Below are 11,571 nucleotides of genomic sequence, written 5' to 3'. Positions count from 1 at the left end.
GGTTGTCTATCTTCTCTGGAAAAATGTCTTTTCTAACCCTTTGCCCATTCTTAGATGGGGTTTTATGTTCTGGATTCTAGACCCTCATCAGACGCATGAGTTCCAAATATTTTTCTCTGTTCTCTATACTTGCCTTTTTATTCACTCAGTAATGTCCTTTGACACAAAAAAGATTTCAATTTTTATTAAGTCCGATTTATTTTTCCACTTGTTGCTTGTGCTTCTGGTATCATATTTAAGGAACCACTGCCAAGTCCAGAGTCATGAAGATCTGGTCTTCCATGTTTTCTTCTAAGACTTTTAGAGTTTTAGCTCTGAAATTCAGGTCTTTTACCCACTTTGAGTTAACTTTTGTATCTGGTGCCAAGGTCCAATTTCATTCTTTTGTATGTGCATATCCCATTGTCCTAGCACATTTTTTTGAAGAGACCGTCCTTCCCCCATTAAGCGGTCTTCACAACCTTAAGAGAAATCAACTAAGCACAGATGTACAGGCCGCATCTGTACTCGTGAGTTTTCCTCTGTCAGTATGTCCGCCTTGTCAGGGCCGTGTTTTGTTCACCGAGCTTTGTGGCAAGTTCTGAAATAGGGACGCAGGAGTCCTCCAACTCCGTCTCCTTTCATGAGACTGTTTTGGCTACTTGGGCACTTTGCAGCTCCGTGTGAATTTACTTATTTACTTACTTAGGATTTGGTTTCATTTTTGTTTTTGTTAAGTGGGCTCCATACCCAGTGCGGAGCCCAACGCAGGGCTTGAGCTCACGACCCAGAGGCCGAGACCTGAGCTGAAATCAAGAGTTGGACGCTTAGCCAACTGAGCCACCCAGGCACCCCTCCACGTGAATTTTAAGACCAGCTCTTCCATGTCTGGCTTTTAATAACCGTACAAATGTCTCCTGTACATCTCCTTCCCTCCACCTTCACCTTGTTATTGTCACAGATTACAGCTTTCTACATTACATACCCATCACAGAAATTGTAATTATTGTTCTATGCACTTGTCTTTACCAGTACCACTGTTATTTCTTCACATGGCTTCAAGTTACTGGCTAGCACCCTTTCATTTCAGCCTGAACTCTCTCTAGCATTTCCTGTAGGCTACGTCTGAACACAATGAATTGCCTCAACGTCTCAGTACCTGGGAACGTCTTAATTTCCCCTTCCTTCCTGAAGGGCAGTTTTGCCAGATGCAGAATTCTTTGTTACAGGTTTTCCCTTTCATACCTGGAACATGTCACCCCACCGCCTTCTGCCCTTCTGAGTGTGTAAGGAGAAATCTGTTATCAAGTCTCACTGATGACCCTTTGTACACTGTATCCTTTCCTTCTTGCTGGTTCCAAGCCTCTCTTCGGCTTTAACAGATGATGATGAGTCTCGATGGATCTTAGAGTTCATCCCTACTTGAAATTCACTGAACATCTCGGGAACGTAGACTCCTTTTATCCAATTTGGAAAGTTCTGACCCATTATCTCTTCAGATATTCTCACTGCCCCTTTTCCTCCGTCCTCTCCTTCTGGGACTGCCATAATATGCATGTTGGTAGAGTCCCATCTGGTCCTAGGTTCTGTACATTTTCCGTTCCTTTTTCTTCCTGCCCCTCAGACTGGGTAATATTAGCCTATCTCCAAGTTTGCCAATATTTTTCCTCTGCAGCTCACATCTGCTATTGAGCCCTCTAGTGAACTTTTCATTTCAGTCATGTACTTTTCTGCTCCAGAATTCCTATCTGGTTACTTCCTGTAATTTGTTTTCTTACTAATATTCTCTTTGTTGAGACACACAGTTCTTCTGGTCCCCTTTGGCTCTATAGGCATGCAACTTTAAGACAGGTGACATTAGTATTTTTCTAGTAACCCTAATGTCTGTGCTACCTTGGGGACAGTTTCTGTTCATTTCTTTCTCCTGTGAATGAACCACACTTACTGTTTCTTTGCATACTTTGTAATCTTTTGTTGAATCATTAGCTAAGTTTTAAAATGTCTTTTTTCTCATTTACTTTTGTTACTACATTATAGCGCAAAGAACGAGCAAAAATGTTAAAGGAGAACTTTACATGTCAGGTTCCCAAGGAACATTCAGGTTTTATTTATTTTTTTAATTTTTTTAATGCTTATTTACTTTTGAGAGAGACAGAGACGGAACGTGAGTGGGTTAGGGGCAGAGGAGAGAGGGAGACACAGATCTGAAGCAGGCTCCGGGCTCCGAGCCGTCAGCACAGAGCCTGACGTGGGGCTCAAACGCACGAGCTGTGAGATCACGACCTGAGCCGAAGTCGGACGCTCAACCGACAGCCCCCCACGCGCCCCAGGAACATCCAGGTTTTTAAAAAAAACTGGATCTCCCACACAGGGGCCTGAGGCGCACGCGGAGACGAAGGCTCAACAACATGAGAATCACAGAGCGCCACAGCTTGCACTTAGTTATGTGGCTCTCGAAAATGTATCAATAGTTCTTTTCCTCTAAGAATTCTTGTGTCCCCTTCTGTGTGTGAGGACAGAGAGACCATTCTCTGTCCCTGCGATGTCGACATTCACAAAGGCTGGGTCTGCCTCTCGGGGACAGCGGAATCCACGTGACCAGCCTGAGAGAGGAGGGCAGTTCGATGAGGCAGCTGCCGCAGGAGGCTGGTGAGGTCCTAGGTCATCCTGCTGAGTCTGGGCAGCCTCTAATGTATCTCTGGGACGAGAGTCTGGGAGGCCTATTCAAGTTTCTTAACTGTGGTGTATAAGTGGACATGGGAGTCACAAGGAGGAAGAACAGAGAGCACATTCTTTGCAGGAAACAGACCAGCCTGGTCGGATGAGAACGCCTCACACATCATCCTGTGGCCAACAAACGTGCACTCCTATGTGTGACCTGACCCCAGCCCTCACCCCGCACTGGGCAGAACACCAGGGAGATGGCAGATGGCAGCACAACAGTGGGAGGGGGCAAGGCTGCACAGCAGAATGTTCCGGGGATGGCAGGGCTCATCACAGTAATCACAGTAATCATTAGGCTTCCAAAGGGCTGCTGAGTAGACGATGACCTGGGCAGGAAGCCCCCTGGGAAAACCCTAAACTCCCAGTGCTTAAACCACCCCGGTGGGGAAACAAGTTTCCTAGTACAGGATCTTGGTTTCAACTACAAAGAAAAGAGAAAAGCAAGGGGGGCCCCCAGGTTGGGAGCTGACGCCCAAGACCGTATAATGCAGCAACGGCTCCTCACTGCGGTGGGTCTGTGCTCGGGCATTAGGGAGGCCCCTGCACTAACAACTCCCCAAGTCTAAACCGAATTAAACTAGAACTTCAGATGGCTACAAATCAGCTTTGGGGCTAATCATCTCCGAGGCCTTTGATGTCTCTCAACAGATTCAAAGTTCCAAAGACAAAGGTGGGCACATGCCAGCACTGAATCCTACAACCAGAAACCACCTACCAATCGCATGTAACACCCGAGGCCATCCCCGGCCTGGCCAACACTCACCTGTGAGTGAGCACCGTGACAGCCCAAAGGGAGCACCGCGAGCGTCCTTATGGGGGTCTCCCACCCAGCCCAAAGGGAGCACCGCGAGCGTCCTTATGGGGGTCTCCCACCCAGCCCAAAGGGAGCACCGCGAGTGTCCTTACAGGGGCTCCCACCCAGCTTCAGTGGGTGTAGGTGGGCTGTGAAAATGGACAATCTGCCTTTGATGTCGGGGCCTAACAAAGACAGAGACACACAGACGGTCAGAGCAGGGTCACTTGTGGCCACTTTGCAAAATCTACAAGGACAGCCTGGGGCTCCAGGCACCTTCCCTGCTTCACATTTAGTTATTTGGAGTCAGGAAGCAATGATGAAGTATCCCAAAGGTCAGGTACACTTACCTCCTGTTTTTTTTTTTTTTTTTTTTTTTGAGAGACAGTGCGGGGGGCGGGGAGGCAGAGAGGGGAAAGAGAATCCCAAGCAGGCTCTGTGCTATAAGCACAGAGCCCGACAAGGGACTCAAACTCACAAACTGTGAGATCGTGACCTGAGCTGAAACCAGGAGTCGGAGACTAAACCGACTGGGCCACCCAGGCACCCCTACGTGAAATACTTTCAAAATAACAATGTTGATAGTACTATCTGTGATACAACTAAAGAAAATCTGAAATGTTCTCTGTAATTCCTTTTGTCCTTGGAAAGGCTCCCATTCAGTGGGTAAAGTCAAGATAATACACTGTTTCTTCGTCAGTAATGAACTATTTAAAAATGGTGTTGCAATGATAGGATAGTTATTTGAAGAAAGATCAAATTTATGCAATATCTCAAGCTATATATCAGAATAAAGTACAAATGGGTCAGAGACGTAAATGTAAAAAAAATAAGTCATAAACATGATAAAGATGTGTCCATAATATGAAAATAACGAGAGATTCTTTTCTAACTATAATTTGAAACCCAGAAGTCGCAAGAGACCCATCACAATTAAAGTGTTGAAAGCAAAAGACAAAGAGGAAATCCTGAAGCAGCAACAGAAAAGATTCATCACATAGAGGATAACAGCAATATGACGACTGGTGCCTGGCACCTCATCAGAAATAGTAAAATGAAGGCAGTGGAACAAAATATTCAAAGCAGTGAGAACAAGAAAAATTTTTTAAAGTCAAACACGAATGCTATATCCAGCAAAACTATCATTAATCAGGGCAGGGGCACCCGGGTGGCTCAGTCGGTCAAGTGTCCGCCTTCGGCTCAGGTCACAATCTCACGGTTTGCGAGTTCAAGCCCCCTCGTACACTCAGCTCTTGAACTCATTAAAACACCTTCATGACTGTGCTGCCTCTAACATCAAATCCATTCCCGGGGCCATGAGCCGACAGTGAGCAAGAGGAGGACCACCCTGGGCAGCAGGGCAAGTCCACGCGGGACAGACGAGCTCTCAAAAACGGAAAGGGCCAGGGAAGAGGTGATGTCAGTTGTCAGAGCAAAAGGTGAGGGTGAGCTCTTCTTGTCTACCCTCTAAGTTTTTACAACACCGCACCAGAAACATGGATGTATCACAGCACTCCCACCTGTATGGTGAAGTGACGTTTCTGCAGGCCCAGCCACACCTGTCACTCCCAAAAGTGGATTGCCGGGAGACAGCAACTAGCAGCACCCAAGGGCATCCACAAGCTTCCACTTTTTCCAAATGTTAATATTAACCACTGCAGGGCCCTGATCAAACGAACCACCCCCAGGGGCACCTGGGTAGCTCGGTCGGTTAACGGTCCGACTCTTGACCTCAGCTCTGGTCTTGATCTCTCAGGGTGAAAAGTTCAACCTTTGCATTCGGCTCTGCACTGGGCATGGAGCCTGCTTAAAAAGGAAGAAGTAAAAAAAAAAAAAGAAAAGAAATCGCCTCCAAATACACAGGTAATGATCTAACCAACCTAACCTTTAGCACAAGGGCATGAAGCCCCAAACCTGAGCGCGATGTGACCGGCAGGCTTGCTGATGTAGATCAGTCAGTCACACCGGCCAGGATGCATCAGAGCCAGGTCAAGGAGGTCAGGGCGGTTGGTGCCAGCCACCACCACGACGTTCGTGAAAGAGGTGAACCCTGGACATGAGAAGCAAGGGCGCCCGAGGAGGGGGCTCGGCTGGCACCCACTGGGGTAGTGCTGTATCCCCAGACAGCTCTCCTCCTCTCTCTGGTCCTGACGCCTTGTCCTCTTCTGCGCACCTGCTCATCCTTCTAGGGACCCTGGCCTCCCTGAGCCGCCCTGCACTGGCTCTGCTCTTCCTCTGCTCATTCCAAACGGACTACAGAGGCCATTCAGCGGGGCCAACGCTCCTGCCCGGGGCTGGCTCTGGGGCCCCTCCCTCTGACCCTTCACGGGCAGGACACAAACAGCACACCACTGGCTCTGGTTCTCACAGACCCCATTGCTCTGGCTGAGACGCATCTCCATCAGAGAGCAGTCAGACGTTCCCCGGCTAACTGGGACCCCCCAGGACCTGGGCCCACGTGTGGACCTCCATCTTGACTCACCACTGGTTCCTGACAGCTTGACACTACCCGATGCCACCCCCCAACCCCTGGGGAGCAAGGAGACTCTCCACGGTGTCAGTGCCCCAGCTACTTCCCAAGGTCTCCATCCACCCAGCCCTAGTGGGCTCACAAGGCCCAGGGAACTGGAATAGTCAAGGGCAGGCAGGACTGCAGAGAACGGGGGCCGCCAGCAGAGAAAGTGGTGGTGTTCCCACCCTCTTTCCCCCTGAATGCTCTCTCCCATCAGCCCCTTGAGACATCAGAACAGAGTACTAACCTAGTTAGAATCACGGTTGGATACGAGCTATGACAAAGGGTTTTGGAACGTCATGGCTGGGCAGAAAGAATCTAACACAGTAAGCCTCTCAAGCTCTGCTTATAAGGTGGCCCCCAGCTGGCTCTGGGACCTGAGATTTGAGGAGGGTCTCCACTGCTCCCTGATAAGAGGGGCTCCCTAGGCCTAATCTGTTTGTACAGTGTGGTTTTGCTGCGCACCTGCCTTCCTCCCGGGAGGCTGGGATTTTGGTACATACTGGGCAGAGAGTGCCACAGGACCAGCCCCCACTGAAAACCTTGGTCAACTACATGCCCACATGTCGTCACAGCTCCATGCCAGGAAAAGTCGGTGCCTCCTGCATGTCCTGAGGGAAGCTGCAGCCAGCTTCCCTGGACCACATTCTTCCCCGCGCGGATTCTGCTCTGTGTCTGTCACCAGTCGTGGTCGTGGGTACAGCTACACATGGGGTCCTAGGAGTCCTCCTAGTCAATCACCAAACCTGGGGTACTCTTGGCAGCCCCAAGATGAAGATGAAAACTTGCCATGGGACCACGGAAAGCATCTCCAAATTTGAAAAACGTTCACCATGTAGACATTTCCAGTGAGATATCAGCACGCCTGACAAGCTACCAGACACACTGAGCTGGAATCACTTTGAGGAAAAGTCTGAACTGAAAGAAAGAGAGAGATTTGGGGACATGGAGTGGGCTCACACCCATGAGACTCTGCGTCAGGAAGGGCAGCAGGAGAGAGGTTCAGAGGGGAAGGAGCAAGGCTCCAACCACACCATCCTGCGGGCACCAAGGCCTACACTAGGAGAGGTGGGGGAGCCCTCATCTACCTGGTCCACCTCCCCAGGAGGGCCTCACCTCTCCTCATCTCACCACCCCATCTCCACTAACCCCTCCTGCTGGTAGGGAGGGGGCAGTGGGGGGCCTCTGTGGATCTAACATAGCTTTCTCCATTAAGTCTGCCTGAGAGCAGCCTTCCTACAAACAGAACCATCAGGGACGCTCACTCACCCAGGGAGTTGATAGAAACAAAAGCCGGAGGAGGGTCACGCGAGATGTGGCAGTGCCGACAGGACAGGCCTGCTCTCGGCGGCTGTCAGCAGCGTGCACTCACCATCCATCCCTCCGCAAGCATCTGGTTCAGCGTGCTCTCCCGGTCACTCTGGCTTCCGAAATGCCCTCGGCCTCGCCTCCTGCCAAATGCATCAATATCATCAATGAACAAGACACAAGGAGCGTTTCTTTGGGCCGCTGCAAACATGTCACGAACCTAAAGTAGGAATCCACACAGAGAGTCTATTTTGCTCCTGGTATGAAAACAAAAATGAGTGTTTGTTAACCCAAGTCTCTGCTTCTCTTCTCCGGAACCCAACCCTTATCTCAACATGTGCGGCGTGCTCTGTGCTCACTGCCGGGTCCACACAAAGACCGGGGCTGTCTGACTCGAGGACAAGCGCCCACCTACCCTTGCTGGCCCAATGCCGACAAATGTTTCCAGGAACTCTGACCCATTCACGGTGATGAAAGGCACACTGGCCTTCCCCGCAGTGGCTGTGGCAAGAAGCAGCTCCAGTGCCAGGAGACCAGTGGGCATGGCTCCCTGAAACAGAAAGGTGATGCCGGGCTCTTAAAGGGGACAGATGGGACCCAAAGACAGGCCCGTTTCTGATTTAAACGGGTGACTTCCAGGCGTCACTAACAAGAATCCCATGAGATGGTGCCCCATTCTTCTAGTCCGAGGTTCTCCTAATATTTTCTTAGAAAATTAAACCACGTTCACCATAAAAAGTTCAAATACCACAGACACACGAAAGCCCATCCACCTAAGCAGGCCATGTCTTCACAAGAGCTCCCGAGGGCAGGGCTTGCTGGGTCAAAGGGTCTGAATGTCTAACGGGTGCCGTCAAACCGTTCTACAAAACAGTGACACCAATTCACACTCTGGTAACACACCTCGGTGTTCGTCTTATGGATTACCGTCACACCTGAAAACTGAAAAGAAATTTAAAGCAGGGAATTTCTACTGCCCCATTTCCAGTCAAGGGTGTGGGTTAGCATCTAGTTACCTCAGAGGAGACCATACAGTGTTTTTTCCTTGAGTCTTTAAAAACAACAACAAAGCACTCACGAAGAGGTAGGGGGAAGGAGTCACAAGACTCAAGTCCACAACATGGTGCTGGACCCATGTTCCCGTGAACGTGGGTTAGGGTCACGGTGCGCCATGAATCCACCTCTGCCAGTCGCGTGACCACACGCACAACTGAGAGTCCAGGGTACGTGTGTCCACATCTCCTGTAGGCCTTTACGCCCAGGAGGAGCCCACACCCATGTGGGTCCTGATGTCCTCGGCACCACACAGAACGACAGAGACGCCTCCCGCAAGCCCACGCACTGCTGGAGGGTCGCACTCCAGGTGAGAGGCGCTTCCTGGTGACCTGACCGCCACACCGCTTATCACACCCACTTTGCAAGCACGTACAAGCAGCTGGACATCCTAAGAAGCAAAGAGAGGCACCCCCCGCGGCACCCAACCACAAAGCCGAGGGGACCAGCAGCTGGGCCAGGCGCTGGCAGATCTCCAGTAGGGAGCACCAGGGCGAGCTGCACCTCTGTCGCACACACATGCTTTCCAGCAAACACTCCCCAGCCTGTAAGACAGGACAGCACCTCCTACCCTCTAGTCCCCAGGCTCACAGCGGTCACCTGTTGCTGTTGTTCAGAACAAACTCTCTAGTGGCGGCCACACTACGGGGAGGAGCTGGAGAAAGCAAGGGTTCCTACAAGGGCCTGTGTCCAAAGAGCGGTCTACACCAGGCGCTCTTAGCCTGGTCCACATAGCCCGGGGATGACTGAAGGGTCTGTGATTCCATTTCCTTTAAGATGCAAATCATTCTGGGAAAAGGACTGGCAGTTTGTCAAGCCATCAAAGGGTCCATGACACAAAGAGGCACCAGCAGAAACACACAGCAGCCAGAATCACAATGGCTGTACAACAACCCTGACCCACACCAACCCCACCCCTCCGTCCAGGGCAGGGTCAAGGGCTCACCATAAGGCAGCTGTATCTGATCCCAAACCTGTTTATGCAAGCTGTACTTCTATTTTAATTATGTAATTTAACATTGTGTGAACTAAAAAAAAAAACAGGAATAAAAAAAGGTTGTTTCTTCAAAAACTAAGTTGAAAGCTTTGGAAAATAAAGCAATAAAGGCAAACAGCTAAAAAAAATGTCAAATTGAGTAGGAAAGAAAACTCTAAGAAAAACGTCGTAAGAAAATACACGGTTCTACACTCAGACTGCTCTAAGTTTTCACTTCATTTAGAGAACAAAACTGTAGGTAACGTGTGGTTTATGCAGGACATTTAACAAAAGATTCTGATCATTGGCACCAAACTAGACGGACAGACTGGCCTCTAAATGAAAAGCCAATAATGTCTGTGCTTCAAGTGAACACAAACACACTTCAGTTGGGTATGGGCTGTTCCTATAATTGCACAAGCTCATAGTTCAAAAAAGTAAACTCACAGAGGTTTCAGTTAAGAGGATCTTCACAATTCTGCCCTGGCAAATGCTACTTCCCATGATTAATAAAATACACAATCTCTAGAAGACGCTCAATTGTCCCGTATCTGTCCACACTGACCCATGGTGATCTCTGTGACCTGGAGCTCAGAGCATTATCATGTTTTCTGAAATCAATACCTTTGGAATTTGGGCTCCTAAGTCCTGACATTGCTTGGGATTCTTCAGGAAATTCACAAACTCCATCATCTCCAACCTGGCCTCTTCACAACCAGCTGCATCTGCAAACCACACGTTGACACTGTACTTTAAGACCCTGGCAGTGTCTCCCCAGCACTGAAGAGGTGGCCCCTGTCCTCGCCTGCCATGCCCAGCCCCCATCGGGCCCCCTCCTCACAGCACAGAGGAAGATGCCCACTAGGAGAAGGGCGGACACCAGATTCGCAAGGGAAACCTAGAAGATCCAAGAAAACCACTCATCAGTTCCCTCGGGAGAAAGGCTGTGAAGGGCAGACTGATGCTACACAAGGGAGCAGTATCTTTTAAAAACGTGTCAGAGCCTGGACACAGCATCCAGCCTTCCCCAATCCTGAGCCTCTCACCCCACACACGTCTGTCTGCCCAGACACCTGAAATTGGGGGTGAGGAGGACGGACCCCAGCGCACCCAGCACAGCCCCCTCACAGTTGAGCCCTGTTATACTATTTCTTAAGGGCTGCCTGCCTAAATATTTCACCAATCGATTCTTTCCTCCATGAAAACAGAATTTATTTATTCATTTTACTATATATAGTAAATTAGCAGATGCCTACAATATGCTCAAAGGAAGCACACTCCAAAACTGGTAAAAAAAAAAATTTTAAGTTTTTATTTATTTATTTTGAGACAGAGAGAGTGAGCTGGGGAGGGGCAGAGAAGGAGAGAGACAGAGGATCCCAAGCAGGCTCCACACTGTCAGCACACAGCCCAACAAGGGGCTCAAACCCACAAACCGCCAGATCATGACCTGAGCCGAAACCCAAGAGTCGAGCACTTAACTGACTGAACCATCCAGGTGCCCCTCCAAAGCTGATTAAACACTGAACTGTTCTGTATTCAGAACCACAGACTCCAGACTGGAGCCCGACATTCACCCGTCGCTCTCGGTGGCACAGGCCACTGCCGTCTGGTTGGGGGAGTTCAATGCCCAGTTCCCAGCGAGCAGTCTCCAAGTTCCGCTCAAAGGTGTCAACACTGCTGATGTTAAACCATACAAACTTCTGCAGAGACCAAGATTCAAGAGCAGCTTCGGGCTCCCCCTCCAGCCACCACCACCCCCCCCACCCCCACCTGTGCTCCTCCAGCAAAACCTGGGTCTGGCCTCACGAAACCACAGGGTTTGGGTCTTGGATGAAACTATAAGAAGCTCCCACAACTGCAAAGGTTTGTCTGTCCCGTCTTTGTGTCCCTGTGCTATTCTCTCCTCCCAGCTCTCAGATCATGGTTCTTACATGTTACTTGACAAAACCGAGTCACAGTTAAGACTCCTACACCAGGCGGGTGTGGGGTGCCTGGGTGGCTCAGTCAGTTAAGCATCGGACTTCGGCTCTGGTCGTGATCTCATGGTTCAGGACTTCAAAGCCCACGTCGGGCTCTGTGCCGACAGCTCAGAGCCTGCAGCCTGTTTCGGATTCTGTGTGTGTCTCTCTCTCTCTGCCCCTCCCCCACTTACGTTCCCTCTCTCTCTCTCTCAAAAACAAATGAAAATTGTTTAAAAATTTTAAGAAAGAGCCCTACACGGGG

Source organism: Panthera pardus, unplaced genomic scaffold (genome assembly GCF_024362965.1).
Source record: "Panthera pardus isolate Hobbes unplaced genomic scaffold, ASM2436296v1 HiC_scaffold_19, whole genome shotgun sequence".
Taxonomy (NCBI): Eukaryota; Metazoa; Chordata; class Mammalia; order Carnivora; family Felidae; genus Panthera; species Panthera pardus.
The sequence above is the reverse complement of the archived record's forward strand: the minus strand, read 5'-3'. Positions refer to the sequence as shown.